The sequence below is a fragment of the Antechinus flavipes genome, chromosome 5 (genome assembly GCF_016432865.1).
Source record: "Antechinus flavipes isolate AdamAnt ecotype Samford, QLD, Australia chromosome 5, AdamAnt_v2, whole genome shotgun sequence".
Classification (NCBI taxonomy): Eukaryota; Metazoa; Chordata; class Mammalia; order Dasyuromorphia; family Dasyuridae; genus Antechinus; species Antechinus flavipes.
In genome coordinates, this window is record NC_067402.1 from 201,196,988 (window position 1) to 201,215,523 (window position 18,536).

Genomic DNA, 18,536 nt, shown 5'->3' on the forward strand with positions numbered 1-18,536 from the left:
CACTTTCCAAATTTATTACCACGGTGCTTGACACAAAGGTGCTTACTAAATGTATATCAATTATTGATTATTAATTTGCATGCTAAGGAAGGATATTCCTCCTGAATGGTAGCCTCATCTTCCTAAGGCACAGAATTAAATTTTATAGTCTTTCAGTCCTGCTTAGAGTACATAGACTAATAAGCAGCAATCTGTGGCAACTGAGGATAGATAGGTAAAGCCTTTTACAGGAAAGGGAGGAATAAAGAAAAAGCGGCATTAGCTGAGAGCTGCAACTAGTAGGTTTTTTTATTCTTTGAATGAGAAAACATTCTCTTTTTTTATTATAACTTTTTATTGACAGCACCCATGTCTGGGTAATTTTTTAAATAACATTATCCCTTGCTCCCTGTTCCGACTTTTTCCCTCCCTCCCTTCACCCCCTCCCCCAGATGGCAAGCAGTCCTATACATGTTGAATATGTCACTGTATATCCTAGATACAGTATATGTGTGCAGAACCAAACAGTTCTCTTGTTGCACAGAAAGAATTGGATTCAGAAGGTAAAAAATAACCTGGGTAGAAAAACAAAAATGCAAATAGTTTAGATTCATTTCCCAGTGTTCTTTCTTTGGGTGTAGCTGCTTCTGTCCATCCTTGATCAATTGAAACTGAGTTAGATCTCTTGAAAACATTCTCTCTTTAAGGAAAGGGACAAGGGGAAGTGACCATTAAAATTATGAAATAAGCCCCTTTAGACAAAATTGCAGAGTATCTTGTTTGAATCTGTCCCCTATCTTAGGAATGAGACCTTTAAAAAAGAAAACTTTATTTTTTAATTTTTGTTTTAAAAATATTTTTAAATACTTTTTTATTTTCAAAATACATGCAAAGATAATTTTTCACATTCATCCTTCAAAACCTTGTGTTCCAAATTTTTCTCCCTGCCCTTCTCCTGCCCCCTCCCCTGGATAACAAGTAATCCCATATAGTTTAAATATGTGCAATTCTTCTAAACATATTTCCACATTTCTCATGCTGCATAAGAAAAATCAGATCAAAAAGGGAAAAAATAAGAAAAAAAGCAAGTGAACAACAAAAAAAGTGAAAAATATATTTTGTGATATACACCCAGTCCCCATAGTCCCCAAAAAGAAAACTTCAAAAAGAAACTTGCTCCAATTCTCCCTCGCCTACATTTGGCAGTTTTTAAAATAATTTTCACTGCAATAGTTTTGTTTATGTAAATTAAAAAAATTTATGTAATCATAATTGTCCATTTATTTTCTGTGATCTCTGTTGCTTGTTCATGAATTCTTATCCTTTTATATGTATTTGGCAGTTAAATTTTCATTGCTCTTTTAATTTGTTTATGCTGTTGCATTTTATATGTAAGATGTACTCATTTGGACCTTATCGTGTTGTTCTACATCTATAATCTGCTGGACTGCTTTCCATCTTTCCCAACATTTTCAGTTGAATAGTAAATTCTTTCCCCAATAGTGATAATCTTTAGGTAAGCTACTGTGCTCATTTGCTTCTGTGTATTGCATACCAATCTGTTCCAGTGGTCAACCTCTTTTCACTAGTTATCAAATTGGTTTTTAAATTAATTTTTTTCTGGTGGGTCTATCTACCTTGAGTGTCCCTACTCCAATTCATGCTCTATTCAGTCATGAAAGTGATTTCCCTAAAATGCAGGTTTGATCATGTTAAACTTTTCCTTTACCCCCTTCACTTAATAAACTTCAGTGACTTCTTATTCTAGAAGCAAATACAAAATGCTCTGTTTGGCATTTAAGCCCTTCATAACCAAGCTCCATCTTATCTTTCTAGTCTGCACTCTATTCTCCAACATTTATTCTTTGATTCAGATTCTTTGATTCATTATCCTCCTGGTTGTTCTATAAATAACTTCACTTAGCTCAGGGTATTTTCTCTGACTGTTCCCCAAACTTGGAATGCTCTCTTATTGCTTCAACTATTGACCTTCCTGGTTTCCTTTAAGCCCCAACTAAAGCCCCACACTCTACAGAAGGCCTTTCTTGATTCTTTTAATTCTATTGTTTTCCCTCTGTAAATGATTTCCCATTTAAACTGTGGATGGCTTTGTATATATTTGTTTGCATGTTGTTGCCTATACTAAATTACATATTATTCTTATTGTTCCTGTCCACGCTATAAGTGATATTTTGTTTTGTAATATAAATGGAATGTTTTGATTTTTTTTCCTGAGGTCAGTTTAGTTTTATATGAAGTTTGGTAATATTATGAGTCACATTTATGGTTGAATCTTTAATACTAGATTTCCTAAACTAGATTGCATCATTCCTGGATTGCTATTTCCTATTGGTACTAGGAAAAGACATTAGAGTAGGTCACCACCTTCTCAGTTTCATACATGATGAAATAAGTAAAGGATCAACATACAAAGTATTTTCTTAAAAAATTCCCCCAAATAAGAGCATATGTTAGGAAAGTTAACCTCAGCATTGAGAGTTCAGTTAGCTCCAGTTTTATTCTGGTTTCCCTAATATCAGAATCTTTACAATAAATTAAACCATTACCACATGCCTATCCTCTCTAATCCCTATGTTTTGCAGTGACTTGGCAAGATTTAGAGAAATAATAATAAAAGTGAAGGAAAAGAATATAATGGTTGTTTTTTAAAAAGTCAACTACAGTTACCCCATGCTCTACCCCTATCTTGGCAAAACTGATAAAGACATGTTATGGGCCAGAACTCTGAACAAGTCTCTGTGAGCCAGAAATTAGGGTGAGTACAAGAAGGAAACTTTGTAAAGGGCTAGACTAGTACTTCAGCTGAAATGGGACAGATGTTTAGAAAACAGCCTCCTTTTCCTCTTTAAGGAAAATGTGTTAGAAGTTTGGTTAAATTTATAAAAAACCAAGATTTAATTGTAACTTGGGAGCAGATCATTGAACTTTTAGAAACAGTACAATTCACATCTCCTTAGTTCTCTAAGGAAAAAGAATTAGATCCAGATGAGTGGAAATTAGTAGGAGAGAAACTATGTGAATACTACAATGATAATGGACCTGACTCAATTTCTAAAGAAATATTATATATATAATATATGTATACATACATATATATACATGTATACATACATATACATATATATATATATGTATATATAACTTAATACAATTGGCTTTAAGGAATTATATAAGTATTAGAATAAAAAAAAAAAAGAAGAAAGAGCAGGAGAGGGAGAATCCAGAAAAACTAAGTGAAAAGCATAAAGAATTAGACAAGAATAGAGTTATGTACAATTCTGATGAAATTAAGGAGTGTGGTGCTTCACAGCAGAAGCCATTAGGGCATTTTCCATCACCTGACCTACCTTTCTCAATTAGAAGGAGGGAGAAGGAGGAGGGGGAGGGGCAGTGACATAATCAGCCCCACCTATGAAGCAGCTTATTACAAGATTACAAAAGGCATTAGTTAAAGCAAAAAAAAAGAAGGACAGGATATATCTCATTTGATAAATGCATACCCTATTAATGAAGAATTTGACTCTTCAGATCAACAAAGGAGAAGATACATTCCTTTTGATCTAGAAAAAATCAAAGATTTAAAAAAGGGTTGCACTCTTTATGGGACTACATCATCTTATGTTAAGATGATATTAGAGAATTTGGCTTATGAAATTTTAATCCCTAGTGATTGAAAATCACTATGCAAGGACATGCATAGAACCTGGACAAAATCTGTTGTGGCTTTCAGAGTATGATGAACTATGCAGGATACAAGCTCAATACAATAAGTAAACTGGAGTTAACACACAAATCACCTTTGACCAACTAGAAGATAAAGGTCAGTATGCAGACACTTTGGCACAGATTAATTACCACATAGCAGCATATGAGCAAATTGCTGCTGCTGCAATCAAAGCATGGGACTCCCTCCCAGGAAAAGATGGAGGGGAAGCCTTAACAAAAATAGAGCAAGGTCCCAATGAACCTTTTGCTGATTTTGTGGTATGTCTATAAACAGCTATCACAAGAAACATGGGAGAAAATACAGCTACAAAAATTATGATAAGAAAACTGGCTAAGGAAAATGCTAATAAGATTTGCAGAAGAATTATATGGGGAATACACAAAGATGGTCCTTTAGAGGAGATCATAAGATGCTGTGCCACAGTGGGCACAGATGCTTTTTATACCCAGACTATGATGCAGAACATGGGAAGACAGGGTCCCTCTTGGCAAAGGACTTTCAGATAGACTTGTTGACGCTTTCAATATAGAAAAATAGGACATCTGAAAGCTCAATGTAGGCAAAGAGATAAAGGGAGAGAACCAGATGAGAGAATAAGACCCCAAACCCCATGTACAAAATGCAACAAGGGCTTCCCCTGGGCCTCAGACTATAGATTGACTCAGGGAAATTAGAGGCGAGGCCTAGCTCCTAGACATCAAATAAAAAACAGGTGGAGCATGATGGCAGCTGAGGTTACATCTAGAGAGTCTTTAGAAGTTCAGGACTCTGATATGATCAATCAGCAGGGAAGCAATCTGATGGAAGAAAGGGATTACATGATCAGTCAGCCAAAAATCAATCAGATGGGAGAAAGGGATTACAATTGGGGAGAATTAAGCTTTTTAATCCAACAGAAAGGCAGTATCAAATGCAAGCAGCTCCAATGTAATTGCCAGGTGATGAGGAGAGATTTAGAAAGTGGTAAATAGAAGGGATTAGATAGGTTAACTGCTTGGGAGAAAGAGTTTGCTTGTATATCTATAGATGGAGAAGGAATCAGATCGGTGCCAATGAGCCCTATTCACTTTGTCCATCAGAGAGAGACAGAAAAAGTGAAAAACCTCAAAACAAAGGAAAAGATCTAAGAAACATCTGACACTGAAAGAGCATGGCTGATAATGAGACTGTTTAAAACCAGCAGGAATCATTGAATTCCCTAAGATGAAAAATTGTTGATAAGACTGTTGCAGAACTTCAAAACCTGGATTTTGAATCATTGGAGGGAGGAATCATTGAATTCCCTGAGACATGATAAGACTGATACAGGACTTCAAAATCTGCAGGAATCATTGGATTCTCACAGGGATCCTCAAACTACAGCCCACGGGCCAGATGCTGCATCTGAGGACGATTATCCCCCTCACCCAGGGCTATGAAGTTTTTTTATTTAAAGGCCCACAAAACAAAGTTTTTGTTTTAACTATAGTCTGGTCCTCCAGCAGTCTGAGGGACAGTGAACTGGCTCCCTATTTAAAAAGTTTGAGGACTCCTGCTCTAACACATGATGAGACTATTGCAGGACTTCAAAACCCTTCAGGAATCATTGGATTCCCCACACATGTGAAGTAATGGATAATAGATTGGTTTTGGACTATTTCTAGGACTTATGGACATGTATAATTCCTCATGTTGATTCATGTTATTTGTCGCATCATTATTAGCCTTTATTACTATGTGCTTATGTAATTTATGTAATTATGTATTATACCTCCTATGTTGATGGATTTATGTATACCTGTTTCAAGTGAGACCCTTTAGAAACTCATTAATCTGATTTGATTCACCAGTTTCCTTTGGTGTTTTCATCTCCTTTCCTGAGGCATCAGGGAAGGTGTATCACCTCCTTTTTTGGTGTTTTCACCCCTTTTTTGAGAAGTCAGAGAAGGCATGATCACCTCCTTTTTTGGGGTTCTCACCTCCTTGAGAAGTCAGGGAGAGTGACCACCTTATGTTCTAAAACAAAAGAAAGCAGAAGATGTTATGGGCCAGAACTCTGAACTTGAAATAAGGATTCTTACAAGGTAATAACTAAGTGGAATTGATGAGACAATGGTTATCTAGTTTAGCATGGTGCTTAATAGTTTTCTAAGTTCAGTATGTTTGATTTAATCTTACAATAAATAATCGTTTCCTAGTGATAAAATGATTGGTTTATACTCAATATAGAGCATATAAGCCAGGAGCCTCAGCTAGGTAGATTCTGAGGTAGAGGCAGAGAAGACAAGAGAATTGGAGGAAGGAGCTTAAGCTCTCAGAGGGAAGGAGAGAGAAATTCAATTCCAGCTTCAGTCAGGCTCTTGGTGGCTGGCCTCCTGCTTTGCCCACTGAAACCAAGACTCTGGAAGGCCTTTAAGAAAGCTAACTGGGCCCCAGGAAAGGAGGCAAAATTTTGAAAGAGATATTAAAGAATTTGGGCTTTAACCCCTGGCTACTCTTGTGGTGATTACTGAACTGAAACAAAGGCTGCTTCCAGAGACCTCCAAAAAACTGAACCAAGAACATGACAAAGACACTTCAAATTTTCTTTCTTCTTGAAAAATAGAAGGGAGATTTTTTTTATCAGTACATTTCCCATACTTGTCAAGAGATGAAAAGGTTTATTAATTTTAAAAGTCTTTTACAAATAGGAGCATTAAGGAACTTTACCATAAATAAAATATATTTTTGTTTAGACTGCATTCTGGAAAATACTTTAGGTAACCCTATGTCTACCCCTTAAAGCTTCATTTGGTTTTAATACTCAATAGAGCAATGAAAATAGAGCAATTATCTCCATGATTACACAAGTGTAGAAGCTGGTATTAATTTAACATATATAGAACAGAACTATTTTGAAGAGAGCCTTGAAAGCTGCATTTAGTTCTACCACATTAACCGACTTTTTAGATACAAAATAATATACAATGGGAGCTTATATTTTCATCAAGAACATCTTTGATTATATATAGGTTTTTCCTTTAAGGATTTTCAGAAATGAAATAGTAGATATAAAGATTAATCTTTGGGGGTTTTCTTGGTAAAGATATTGGAGTAGTTTGACATTTCTTTTCCCAGCTCATTTTGTAGATGATGGGTTACAATAAACAGGGTTAAGTGACACCCACAGTTTAAGTGACTGAGACTAGGTTATTCCACCTATCTGATCACAATTTGCAAATAATATTAGTAAGTTGCAGTATGTACTTTAATCCTACAAAGCATCTTGAGAAAAATCCCTAAAATCTTTTTTAAAAGATTGTATTGAAGTAAATGAAAAATGTATATTGTCTAGAATATGCTACACAAACAGTTATATACATATATTCCATTGATACAGTTTAAATATACATAAAACTTATTATTATTCAAATATACACATACACAAATATATACATACTATATATATATATATATATTTTTTTTAGCCAGTTATGTCTCAAAGAGTTTCAGTGCCTCAAAAAAAAAAAAAAAAGAATTGTCACTCTGTACCCATGGCAGGATGGGAGATTTATGTAGATAATACTAATATCATAAGCAATCAGTCTCACTAAGGAGAAGAACCATACTGTACTAGTGGTATTAACAAAAGGCTAAAATATCTTTTGAGGAGTATTAATATCAAAGATTTCTCATTAAGATGACAATATGGATGGTCATAGAAGAGTCCAGTTTTCCCATATAAAGCCACACATTATATGAAAAGAAAGAGCTATACTAAAGAAAACCAAAGAGAAATAGATTGTAAGGAGAATGAATAGCTTAGAAGAGACAGTAGAAAGTTTTTTCCTGTGGAATGAATTCTCTTAAAAATAGGATGGAACACTTAGAACTCAGTAAAGCTGAACAGGAAATACTAGAAAAAAAAGATATATATATTTCAAAGAATAAACTCTAAGAAGACCTGAAAAATGCATTGAGAAGCGATAAATAAGAAACCACAAACTCCTCAAAAACCATGATCAAATAAAAACCTTGACTATTATAATTTTAAAAAATAATCCTTTAACAACTACACAAATCTAGTGAAGGGAAACAAAAATTGAATATACTGATCATCTACCAAAAGAACCCTCAAGGAAAGCTATAGCCCAAATCTAAAGTTTTCAAATTAAAGGGGAAAAAAACAGAAAGAAAGAATTCAGGTAATGAGGAATCATAGTTATGATCACACAAGATGTTGCAACAAGCCATTAAAGGAGATAATATCTTGGAATAAGGTATTTCAAGATGCAAAAGATAAATGATTAACAACAAGATAATTTACTCTGAAAACTGTAACTTTCAGGAGAAAATGGTGTTTTCATAGAATAGAAAATTAAACATTCCTGATGCAAATATCTGAGCTAGGCAGAAATATTGAAATACAAAGATGAGAATTAAGAAAAATCTAAGAAGACAGATATATTTAGGCAATGAGAAAGGGATAAAATATGACAAAATGTTTACATTATAAAAGGGAGAAAAGAAAGAAGTATTTTTTCAAAATCCTATTGTCTTCAAGAACAGGTTCTAGAAGGGGATGGGAGTGAGTTCTGCTATATTGGTTTTAAGAGAGCAAAGAAAAAGGGAGCAAAAGGTAATACACCAGGAATGACATGAAAAAGAGGGAGATGAAATTATTATTTCATACAAATTAGATGCATAAGAAGTGCAAACACTATGAAGGAAGGAGTGAAAGAAATAGGCATCTCATAAACTTCACTGTTATGTGAATCAAATAAATAAGAATAAACACACACACACACACACACACACACACACACACACACACACAGTTTGGTGTAGAAATAGATGAAAATTAACAGGGAAATGGGTAGGGAAAAGACAAGGAAAGAGTGGAGTGTAAGAGGAAAAGTAAGGTTAGGAAGGGAATTTTCACAAGAAAAATGGACTTCAACTTTTGAGAATGGATCATTCCATTCTCCACATTTAATTGCGAATTAAATAGAGAAAAATGGATTAAAACACACAGGTATTTAGGTTTGGTAAAAAGAGGAGTCAGGGAGAAGAATGAGAGAGCTGATGAACTCTGAGTGCAGAATGAAGCATAATTTTTGGCTTTATTTTTCTTGAGTTACTAATTTTTTTTGGCAGCACATCCATGGGAGAAAGAAAAAATTTGGAACTCAAAATTAAAAAATGAAAATTAAAACATTAACAATAAAACAATAAAGAAAGTGGAATCTAAAAATAAAAGGAATAGAAAAAAGAAAGGAAAACAAAAATTGAATTAATAAAGAACATTATTTATTTATTTAAAATAACATGTCATTAAAAAAAATTCCTAAAATAGTTCATTAGAAAAAAGGAAAACTAAATATCTAATATAAAAAATTAAAAAAATAGAATTCACCAAAAATTAAAAGGAAATAGACAATTATTAGATATTATTTTTCCCAATTGCATGCCACAAATTGTTAACAAAAATGAGACATTTACAAAAATATTAACATACCATAATGTCAAAAATATATAATTTAAATATCTTGATTTCAGAAAAATATGCTGGGCAAGACATACAAGAACTAAAAAAAGGTACACAAAAACTCAAACTAAATTTATTTAAAAGTGAATCCGGTCAGACATTAAATAGCAATTCCTGAATAAAGTGCTTGAAAAAAATCAGGAAAGAGGGGATACTCCCACACTCTATTTATGATGAAATCAAAATGCCCTTGAAAGCTGAATTGGGGAAAAATAAACCAGGGAAAGGAAACTTCAGACCAATATCTTTAAAGAATATTAATGTAAAATATTGAATAAATATTGGTAAAGAGTCTACAAAAATATATTTTAAAAAGATGACCAGCTCTGTTTTATACCAAAAATGAAGGATTGCTTTAACATTAAGAAAACTACAAACATTATAGATAATACTATGTTGATAATAAAACTAATGTAAATCATTTTACTTGATTATATCAATAGGTACTTTTAACAAAAGTTTTTGACAAAATAAGGTACTTTTTGTCATAAAAAATAAAATCATATGAATCAATTGGTTCTTCTTTAACATCGCAAATAGTATCCATTTAATACCAAGAGCCATCATTACATTCAGTGAAGAAATGAAACTATATATAATCAGGTTTAAGGCAAGAATATCACTACTATTGTTACCATTATTATTTGATATAAGGATGGGGGGATTAAAAAATATGATTTTATTAGTATTTGGAACTTTCAGTTGAGGAAACTCCCTTTACTAATGTGTATTCTTGTTCTCCACACCCTATATACTATAGAAAATGGAAGATTATATATTAACAAAAAAAATTATCACTTTTTGTAAATAGTATGAGGTATGATGCTTTACTTGAAAAGCTCTAGAAATTCATACAAAATTGATTACCAAAATTAATAGCTGTTAATAAGTGTTATCTAATAGCTATTAATAGCTATTAATAATAGAATTATTAGTAGTTAAGGATGATTAGTAATGACTAATTCTATGCTGTTCACTTTTTACTTTATTCTTTTTTTTCTTCTTTTCATTCCACCTACCTCTCCCAAGCAGGCTACAGTTAAGTATGGGTATATAATACATACATACATAAGTATATATAAGCATATATATTCACACTCACCCACATACCTTTATCTATACATCCATATATACACATATATAGCTATATGCATGTATAAAATGCACACATTTTATATACATATACACATAAACATTTGTACATACATAAACATGCATCTAAAACGATATTCATGTGGCTGACAGATTATGTAGATTTCTCTTTTGATTGAATCTTTAAGTTTATCTTTGTCTGAAATCAGTGATTACTAGCCCTAATTTTTTCCTATTGAATTCTACTGCTGATCTTTGTTATAGGACTGTCTTCTTCTTCTTCTTCTTCTTCTTCTTCTTCTTCTTCTTCTTCTTCTTCTTCTTCTTCTTCTTCTTCTTCTTCTTCTTCTTCTCTTCTTCTTCTTCTCCTCCTCCTCCTCCACCTCCTCCTCCTCCTCTCCTCCTCCTCCTCCTCCTCTTTCTCCTTCTCTTCTTCCTCCTCTTCTTCCTTCTCCTTCTCCTCCTCCTCCTTCTTTTTCCTTCTTCCTTCTAGTTTTCCCACAATCTCTGTCATTTGATATATCTTTTTTGAGTTCTACAAATTCTTTTTGGGAAGGTAGCCATTTAATATTACTCTTTGGAGTAGAAGAGGTTTTTTTTTACTTCATCATGTTCTTTTGAAAATGGACCCTAGTCTTCCCTATTCCCCTAGTAAGTTTATATGGTAGGGTTCTTCTTTCTTTGTCTGTTCATTTTATTAAAAAATGAAAACTATTAATACAAGCACCTCTACACCTGGGGTAGGGAGGATGGTGTCTCTAGTTTCACTTCAGCTCTCCCCTCTTACCTGGAACCCTAAACCAAGAACTCTATCCTGTGTCTGTAGTCAGCAGTGTCTCTGTTCCACTGCTCTGCACTCACTAGTTGTTCTGGTTTCTTCTCCATCATTGTCTCTATAGTACAGCTGGGCCTGGCATTCTTTATCAGACGAGGTTCCCTTAGTCTTCCCAGATTCAGGTCCTGGATTTTCTAAGCTGTCTGGGAGATCAAAGTTCTGTGTTTCAGGCTGAGACTATGTCTGAATCCCAGGACTTCCTGCTTGCTGTTTTTGAGGAGTTAGCCTGGAGGTGTTTATACTTCACAGTGGTTAAATACCCATCCTGTCATCTTTCTTCTTTCTCTGGTTGTCCAGAAGGACCCCCTGTTCTGCATCAAATTTCATTTATTTTTCATTGGGCTATGTCTGCCCTACCTACTTACATCATAAATGGAAGTCCTGAAGATATCTCAAACTCAATGTGTGCAAAGATTTTTTTATCTTCTATCTTTTGAAATCCTTCCTTATAGTTAATTTTCCGATTATTGAAACGGTACCAATACTCTCCAGTGACCCAGACTTGCAACATTATTTTATCTTCAATTCCATTCATTCTTACTCTGCATTCCCAATTTGTTGTTTTCATTATCATTTCAACCTTTACAGTATCTCTCATATCTTTCTACAATAACCCCTCTGGTACTGGCTCTTATCATCTCATACTTGGCCAGTGCAACAGCCTTCTAGTATGTTTCTTTCTATCTCAAATTTATCCCTAACCTAATCTATCATTTATTCATCTGCTAAAATGGTTTTATCATTCCTTTATTCCAATAACTCTATATTACCTCTGGGATGAAATATAAAATCCTGTTTAACTTTGAAAGCAATTTACAACATAATCTCTCCCCCCCTTTTTCAGTCTTTATACATACCTCATAATATATTATAAAGCAGAAGTCATCACAATCATTTGGCATGGTTAAAAATAGAGTAGTTCAATGAAGCAATTAGAAAAGGGAGAATTAGAAAAAATGAAACCCAAACTATTATTCAATAATCCACAAAATATACATTGCTTAGGAAATCATTCCACATTTGATAGAGACTGCTGGGAAAAATGAAAAGCAATCTGGTAGAAATTAGACTCAGATTAACATTTCATGTTATAATTGGCAACAACTTAAATATGGATATGTAACCTTAATATTTGAGATACCATTTAAAATATAAGAAGCAGATCACATAGCTTTAAAAGAACCAGATGCATAATGAATTCTAGCAGACATATTAAGGAAAAAAATAAACTCCAATATTACATAAACCTACAAAATTTGAAAAATAGATCTTATCAAAGTCCTTATAAATCTAAATATAGCCTTAATAACATAAATCAGAGAGACAGATCAGAAAAACAAAACTGGAGAGCAATATCATTAGTGAATATTTAAATAAAGTATTAGTGAAAGACAATAAAAAATGAAATAAGATTATACACCATGACCAGGGTTAATCTGATATTTAAAATTATAACATAATACATCACATTAATAGTAAGGACACTATGAGTTATATTAATAGATACTAAAAAAACTGTTGACAAAATATAATGCCTATTTCTACTAAAAATACTAAAAAGAATAAATTAACCTTTTAATATGTAAAACAATATCTGTCTAATCCAAGGACTAATATTATATTTAATGAAAGGATGCTAGGCATTTTCTAAAGGAGAGTGGAATAAATCAGAGATATTCATTATCACCACTGTTACTTAAATAATGTTAGAAATACAATAACAAAAAATGAAATGTAAGATTTAAAATTATTGCCTTTTTGTAGATGATCTGATTGTTACATTCCTAGAGATTTTATTTTAAAAGTAGTGGAAGAAGTAACTAGCAAAATAGCAGAATAGTAGAAAAATAAATCCATATAACTCATAAGATTTTAAAAATATATTACCAATAAACTCCATCAGAAAGAGATAATGATTGGGATATATCAATATGATCATTTTGATCAATATGATATCAATTAAACTAGCAAAAGATGACATTACAGAGCTAGACAATGGCAACGAAATTCATCTAGAGAAACAAAATTGAAGAATCTCAAGGGAAATAATGAAAACTTAAGGGAAAGAAGAGCTCCTAGCAGTATCACATCTCAAAATATACTATAAGCCAGTCATCATCAGAGTTGCTTGATATGAGTTAAAAAATAGAAATGTCAATCACAGGAACACCCTATATACTCATTATACAGAACATTCTCAACAGAGTTCTACAAACCCAAAATCTCAGATCCCTGGGGGTAAGCATTTGACAAAAACTGTTGACAAAACTAGAAAGTAATTTGATAGAAATTAGGCTTTTAAAATAATGTGAATTAAGTTTTTCTTTAAAATCAAAAAGGTTTTATTTTTTTCTTTCCCTTCTACCTACCTCTTTTCCTTTTAACTTAAAAAAAAAACAAAATCAAAATCTTTTAACTTTTATGCATAGTCAAGCATACAAACTAGCACATAGGCCATGTACAAAATTGTATATCTCATACTATATCATGAGCTCACAGTCTTGCTAAGTAGCATTCTTTATTATTGACCCTTTGGATTCCAGTCATTGAATAGAATGTAGTTCCTAAATTCTTCAAAGTTTTTCAACTTTATCATATTTTTGTTATTCTATAAAGTGTTCTCTTGTTTCTGCTTGCTTCATTCTCCCCAAATGCATCTAACTTTCCTCAGATTTCTCGAAAGTCTTTTATGTCATTTCTTATGGTACTATGATATTCAATTATATTTATAAATCATAATTTATTTAGACATTTCCCAACTGATAGGCACTTTCTTAGTGCACAGTTCTTTGCCACTACAAAAAACCTGCTAAAATATTTTTGTACATTTTGCAGTTTTTCTTTTTCTTTGATGGTCTAGAATTTCTCTCACTGGCTCAAAACGGGCACAATTGGAAATAGTTCCAAATTGTTTTGGAGAATAGCCAGACTATTGTACAGTTCCAATGGTGCATAGCTGTGTGTATTTTTTCATAGCTCTTCTTCTCATAGTTCTAACATTTTCATTTTTAAAATCAACTTTAGCAAGAAGATGAGAGTGAGATAAGTTGCTTTCGTTTGAATGCTCATGAGCATGTGGCATTTAGCATTTCTTTTCTGTGTAGGAAATAAATAGCAGTCTCTATTATACATATTACTTCTTTCTTTGGGAAAATCCTACTTATGGACCCAAAGTTAAGCCTTAAGGAAATTATACTGAGAGCATGGGGTTGGGCCTTAAGAATATGAAGAAGGGAGGGAAAAAAGGAACCTCATCTCTCATTGGAAGACAAACTTTTCCAGGTTTGACTTTAGCCTGATCCTGAGTTAAGAAGGGAAAAGAATGAATGTTAGCTTCTTGGCTCCATAAGAAGTTCTAAAAATTAGAATAAATTTGTTTAAATTGAAAAAAATAATGTGAACTAGAATTTACAAGTTGTCTTTCAGAAGGAAGCTAATACTAATTATGAATTTTTCTTTGAAAAGAATTTATATCTGCTAGAGAACACTGTCAATATTGATTGTCATCTAGGTAAATGAAATAATAAATTTATTCCATGTCAAATATTATAGTGGCATTTGTTAAAAACAAGATTTTGTTTACATTTTTACTCTGTTAGATTTTAAATTCTCAAACTCCAAAACAATTTCAGAAAGACAACCCACCATCTCCTTCTGCCTTGTTAATTGGAAAATAAATAAATATGGCAAAGATAATAGTGTCTTTTCATAACTATATCTAGTGTATTATAAGTTTTTTCTTTTAGACAAATAAAATATTCTTCTAATGTTATAAAATGCTTTTTAATTCTCTGGGAAAGTTTAAATCTATAATCCAAAGTAAAAAATGGAATGCAGTTTTGTATGAAGCAGACAGACCAAATTAATGAAATCATTATTTATTTGATTTTTATTTGTTTAATTTACCAATCAAAATGGAACTTTAAATTTCAGTTCCTATGGCTCTCATACTTCCAGGCCAACTAGACAGTTCAGTTGCACCTGGGAGGATGCTTTCTGTCCACATCTCAGGTTGCTAGTTGTTGATTGGTGACTTTTCTGGAAGGGAGGGTCCTCAGGAAATGTGACACCGAAGGATGTGGCCCCCAATCAGTTGATAGAAATTTCCACTCCAGAAACGGCTAAAAGAACAGAAAGCAGGCTCTGAATCCATACTTCTCTACATACTTTTTTTTTTTTTGGAAGGGAAGAAAGAAAAAGGTAAGTGATTCTGAAATTTAAAAAATATATATGTTTATTATTTCTTTTAGAATGAAATAGTTGTCAGTATGTAAACTTATATTAATCCCAACGGAGATGTTCTTATGTAGAGAAAACACACGTGCGTGACACTGTATGGTTACCAGTTCAAGTTCAGGGTTGGTATTGCTGATTTTAAAATGTTGTAGTGTCTACTCTTTAGGTGCATTATAGCAGGCTTTTTTTTTTTATCTCATTCGCTCGAAGTGCGTTATACTGGCAAGCCTTCTGGGAGAAGGGATTGATTGATCTGGGCTACTTTTGTGCTGTCACCGAGAGCTAAGCCAGTTAATAGTAAACAAAAGTTAAGTCGAATCTCCTCCTCGCTTTTCCACCTCACCCCTGTATTCCTTCTTTTCCAGACCTTCACACTATCCTGTAACACTCCTAGTTTTAGAATTTGTGGCGAAGCCCTATTCGGCTCCCATCTGTTAAAATTCTAGCTCCGCCTGTTGCAATTGCCGCTACTATCCGTGGAAGAAAAGCAGAAGAGGGGGAGGGGAAAGGAGATGAATGGGCGGGGCGGAGGCTGATCCCCTTTGGGAATCTGACCACTCCTGTGGCTCTGGCTTAGTGAGGTGTTAACCTACAGTGCTGGCCCACTCCCCACTCTACAGAGCCTCCCTTAAGAGGTGGAAGCTTTTAAACGGGCTGCGTGGCTAAACCGCGGAGGTGTAAACAAGACCATCACTGTGCACAGCACACGGTCAATAGAGACCATCACTATCCACAGCACACAGTTAATAGGGGCTCCAGCCTTTAACCGAGGGGGTAATTCTGGTTTCGGAGAAGCTGTAGGTAGGCGAGGATTGAGATCGAGAAGATCTAATTGAAAATGTGAAAGTCCAAAGAAACTCCAGGGCTGGGAGCAATCGCGGCTGGGGTTTGGGATGGATTGTTTTGTGTATGGCTGTTTTTGTCCAGAGATTCAGGCCACGTGGGCACAAAAGAAGTAGCTCCAGAAAAATGAGGTAGCGAAGACGAAAGTCGGGAAACGGGGAAAGAAGGGACACGCCAGAGACATGAAGGTAATGAAAAGGGAGATAAGTCATTCGTGGAGGAAGGATGGCAGAATCTACCTCATCTGGACATTTAGGATGTTCTGCTCTTCAGCTAGATGAAGAAAATCTGGATTGAAATGTAACCTTTACTTGGGATTGCTAAAATTTAGAACATAAGGTGTTACCACAAGACTCCGAAGAATTCATTCGAGCCTTGTAAAGATAGAAGTAATTTCAGAGGTCATTTGATCCAACTCTTATTTTTACAGATGAGAAAATTGGGGCATTGTCCAAAGTTACACAGAAAACGACTATCTCGATCAGATTATAGAATCAAGAAAATCTGAATCCCGTTGTTTCTCCAAAACAACATAAAGAATAGCACTGGCCTTCGGAACAATGATTTGTGGAGGGGGAGGGAAAATGGTCAAGCAGAGCAAGGTAAACTAGAGTGGGGGAAGAAGGGAGGGAAGGGAAAGAATGCAGTGTTCGGGAGGAAAAAGTAGAAAAAAGTGTGGGGGAAAGGATGGCCTGGGAAGGGGGTGGGGAGAGAGTGTGAAGGTAGGAAAGACAAGTCTATTTCCCTGTAGAACCTCGAGAAGGCTATAAATACCTGAAATTATTTTTGTCGGTGAGCTCATGCATATTAAAAGTTTCAAACTTTGGTTGAAAACAGTAAAGCCCACTGTTCCCCTGCTTTATGATGATACAGCAAGTACACCCAATTTGGCACGGAGGACTGCCACCCTGAGGCCATGGAGATGTTATAAGTGATCAATCAACCAATCAATAAACATTAATTTCAATATGCTGGGCACTGCTCCCAAGGAAGTTATATTCTATTGATAAAGACAACATTTACTTAAAAGTATATGCAGCATAAAAATATCACTTATTATCTATCTACTTATCTAACCCTGACCTGTCTGCTGATCTCCAATCTCATATCTCTACTTATGGTACATTTCGAACTGGTATGTCCTGTAGATATCTTAATATCACCATGTCCAATAGTTGGACATGAATGAACACATTATCTTCTTCTCCCCAAAACCCTCTCCCCTTCCAAACTGCCAAACTATTACTGTCAAGAATAGCACCATCCTTTTCTTCCTCCCTTCTTAGGCTCTTAACTCATACGTTAACTTTGACTCTTCACTCTCAAACTTCCTAGTATATCCAATTTTTTTTTTATTTTGGCCAATTTTACCTTTGTAAAATCTGTCCTAATACTCACTTTTCTCCTCTGACTACCACCATCTTGGTGTAAACTCTCATCATTTCATGTCAGGACTATTGTATTGGCCTGTTGATTAATCTGCTTGCTTAAAATCTATCCTAACTTCAGTTAACTCTCCAATCTCCCCTACTCCAATAACCCACCATTGATTCCCTGTTACCTCTAGGATCAAATATAAAACTCTGTTTAAGTTTCAAAGCCCTTTGTTGCCTTTCCTCTCTGTCTACAACATTATAACTTTACTTTCCAGTTTTCTTACAATGAAAACGCTTTTGAATACTGTAGTCCAATGACATTGGCTGTCTTACTTTTCCTTGAACAAGGCACTCCATCTGTCTATTCCAAGTTGTTCCCTATACCTCCATACCTATAATCCTCTCCTTCATCTTAATTACTTGTTTTTAGTGGTCTTCTTCAAATCCCAGTTAAAAATTAAAATTTCTACAAAACCTTTCCCAATCTCTCTTAATTCCAGTGAACTTGCTCTATTGATTGTTTACAGTTTATCCTGTATACAGTTCATTTGTATATAACGGTTTGCATGTTGTCTCCATTAGTCAGTAAGTTCTCAAGGGCAGTAATTGTCTTTTACTTTTCTTAATATATCTACAGCCTAGCACACAGAAGGCATTTAATAAATGTTTACCAGTTGACTGAATAACTTGAGGATAAGATAATAAAATACTGGTGCTCCCACCCCACTACTCTATGTGAGTAATGGGGGCAGAGATGAAGGACACTACAGACATAGAATTGACAAGACTTGAAGTGTTTGGATATGTGGAATGAGGGAGAGTGAAGAGTCAAAAGTGACTTAGTTTGAAAATCTGTATGACCAGCAAGATAGTTGTGCTTTCCGCCCTTTTGAATAGTATTTCATTTTTTCAATTACATGT

General features: G+C 34.1%; 1 protein-coding gene and 1 long non-coding RNA gene across 6 annotated transcripts in view; one reads left to right on the forward strand and one right to left on the reverse strand.

Moving 5' to 3' along the window:
- Window positions 1-15,033: 15,033 nt before the first annotated feature.
- The window catches only part of LOC127538970 (uncharacterized), a 77,187-nt gene continuing 73,684 nt past the window's right edge, over window positions 15,034-18,536 (reverse strand). For both annotated transcript variants that reach the window (XR_007947792.1, XR_007947793.1), the window contains one exon: window positions 15,034-15,281. This is a non-coding gene — a long non-coding RNA (uncharacterized LOC127538970). The remainder of the gene's footprint in view (window positions 15,282-18,536) is intronic.
- SLC38A4 (solute carrier family 38 member 4) overlaps window positions 15,264-18,536 on the forward strand; it is a 119,850-nt gene continuing 116,577 nt past the window's right edge. For 2 of the 4 annotated variants that reach the window (XM_051962854.1, XM_051962856.1), the window contains exon 1: window positions 15,264-15,360. The gene's annotated coding sequence lies outside the window, so the exon portion shown is untranslated. The remainder of the gene's footprint in view (window positions 15,361-18,536) is intronic. The other 2 variants (XM_051962855.1, XM_051962857.1) reach the window with 1 other exon arrangement.